Below are 2,500 nucleotides of genomic sequence, written 5' to 3'. Positions count from 1 at the left end.
AAAGTAGGTTATGGGCTTTGCACTGATGATTTATTAGCCTCTGCTCAAGTCAACCTATAGAGTTCATTAGTTCCCTGTGCTTGTGTGCCTAGCAGCCAGTACCTCTCCTTCTCTTATCCTCCCCTACCCCCTTACTCTTGCCTTCTCCTGCCTCTACACTACTCTCTTTTTCCTTGTGACTTTTCCCTCTCTTTACCTGCCCTAGCCACTAGGTGGCGCTCTCCTTATTCTCTTTCTCCATCACCATTTCTCATGCCTAGAATCAGCCCTTAAAGTTATTTGTTAAATTCCCTATCTCCTTTAAGCTCAATATTCTATCTTACAGTCTGCCTATCTCCCTGCTAATAGTGCTGATACTGCTCCAATACCCTGCCAGACTTCTCAGCTCCACCTCACCCTCGTCCTTACCTCCTACTGCTTGCTTTCTACCTACTCCTGCATACCTATTCCTATTCCACTGGTCTACTTTGGTCTCCTGTCTTTCTTCCTTCCATATACTGTTTGTTCCTGCCATACCTACCTGCATTTCTGATTGTCTCCTCTCTCCACCTCTCTGTTGTGTAAAAAAAAAAAAACCCCCCTTTTAAATTTTTTTAAAAAAAAAAAAATTTTTTAAAACCCCAACATTTAAAAATTAAAAAAAATTTTTTAAAAAAATTTAAAAAAAAACCCCCCCCAAAAAAAGGGGGGAAAAAGGGGGAAAGGGGGGGAAAAAAGGGGGCCCCTTTTGGGGGTTTGGGGGAAAAAAAAGGGGGGTTTTTTTCCAAGGGGTTTTTTTTTGGGGGGGAAAATTTTGGGGGGGGTTTTTTGGTTTTTGGGGGGGTTTTTTTTTTAATTGGGTTGGGTTTGGTTTTTGGGCTTAATTTTTGAATTTTTTTTTGGGGTTTTTTTGGGTTTTGGTTTTTTTTAGGGTTTGGGGGGGGTTTTTTTTTTAAATTTTTTTGGAAAAAACCCCATTTTTAATTTTTTTGGGGGGGTTTTTTTTTTAAGGTTTTGAAAACCCCCCCAAAAAAAAAATTAAAAAAATTTTTTTTAAAAAAAAAAATTTTTGTGGGTTTTAATTTTTTTTTTTGGGGCCCCCCCCCCCCCCTTTTTTTAAAATTTTTTTTTAAATTTTTTTTCCCCCCCCTTTTTTGGGCCCGGGGGGGCCCCCCTTCCTTTTCCTTTTTTTCCCCCTTTTCCCCTTCCCCCCCTTTTTTTTTTTCCCTTTTTTTTCCCCCCTTTTTCCCCCCCGGGGGCCTTCCCCCTTTTTTTTTTTCCCCCCCCCAAAAAATCCCCCTTTTTTTCCCCCCCCCCCCCTTCTTTTTCCCCCTCTTTTTTTTTCCCCCCCTTTTCCCCAAATTTTTTGGTTTTTTCCCCCGTTTTTTTTCCCCCCCCAAACCCTTTTTCTCCCCCCCCCCTTTTTTTTTTTTTTCCCCCCCCCCCCCCCCCCTTTTTTGGTTTTTTTCCCCCCCCCCCTTTTTTCCCCTCCCCCCTTTTTTCCCCCCGGGGCCCCCCCTTTTTTTCCCCCCCTTTTCCCCCCCAAACCCCCCCCCCCCCAAATTCCCCCCACCCCCCCCCCTTTTTCCCCCCCTTTCCCTTTTTTTCCCCCCCCTTTTCCCCCCCCCTTTCCCAAACCCCCCCTTTTCCCCTTTTTTTTTTTTCCCCCCCCCTTTTTTTTTAAATTTTAATTTAATTTTTTTTTCCCCCCCCCCCTTGCCCCCTTTTTTTCCCTTTTAAAAAATTTTTTTTTCCCCTCCCCCTTTTCCCAATTTTTTTTTTTTTTCCCCCCCCCCTTTCCAGTTTTTTTTTAAAAAAATTTTTTTCCCCCCCTTCCCAAAAAACCCCCCCAAATTTTTTCCAAAAAAATTTTTTTTTTTCCCCCCTTTTTTTTTTCCCCCAAAAAAACCCAAATTTTTAAAAAAAAAAAAAAAATTTTTAAAAAAAAACACCCTAAAAAAAACCCCCCCCCCTTTTTACCCCCAAAGGGGGCCCCCCCCCCCCCCTTTTTTCCCCAAAAAAATTTTTTTCCCCAAAAGGTTTCTTAATAAAAAAAACCCCAAAAATTAAAAAAAAATCCCTTTTTTCCCCCCCCCTTTTTTTTTTTTTTCCCCCCCAAAACCGGAAAAAAAATTTAAAAAAACCAAAAATTCCCCAAAAAAAAATGGGGGTTGTTTTTTTTTTTTTCCCCCCCCCAAACCCTATCATCTCAAGATAGCAAGATAGAATCCATCATTATAAAACCCCAAAAACCCAAAAAAAAATTTTTCCCCCCCGGAAAAAAAAAAAATTTTTTAAATTTTTTTTTTTTCCCCCCCCCCCCCCAAAAAAAGCCCGGAAAAAAAAAAATTTCAAAATTTTTTTTAACCCCCCCCCCCCAAAAATTCCCCCAAAAAAAAAATTTTAAAAAAATTTTAAACGGAAAATTAAAAAAAAAAAAAAAAATTTTAATTTTTAAAAAAAAATTTTTTAAAAAAAAAAAAAACCCCCAAAAAAAAAATTTTTAAACCCCCCAAAAAAA

At 39.4% G+C, this 2,500-nt stretch overlaps 1 protein-coding gene across 2 annotated transcripts in view; it reads right to left on the bottom strand.

The window, feature by feature from the left end:
* TASP1 (taspase 1) overlaps positions 1 to 2,500 on the bottom strand; it is a 1,724,078-nt gene that overhangs the window by 747,924 nt on the left and 973,654 nt on the right. The gene's annotated exons all lie outside the window — the stretch shown is intronic.

Source organism: Protopterus annectens, chromosome 1.part2 (genome assembly GCF_019279795.1).
Source record: "Protopterus annectens isolate FY-2018-M chromosome 1.part2, PAN1.0, whole genome shotgun sequence".
In the NCBI taxonomy this organism is placed as follows: Eukaryota; Metazoa; Chordata; order Ceratodontiformes; family Protopteridae; genus Protopterus; species Protopterus annectens.
This window is presented reverse-complemented; position numbering and strand designations above follow the sequence as displayed.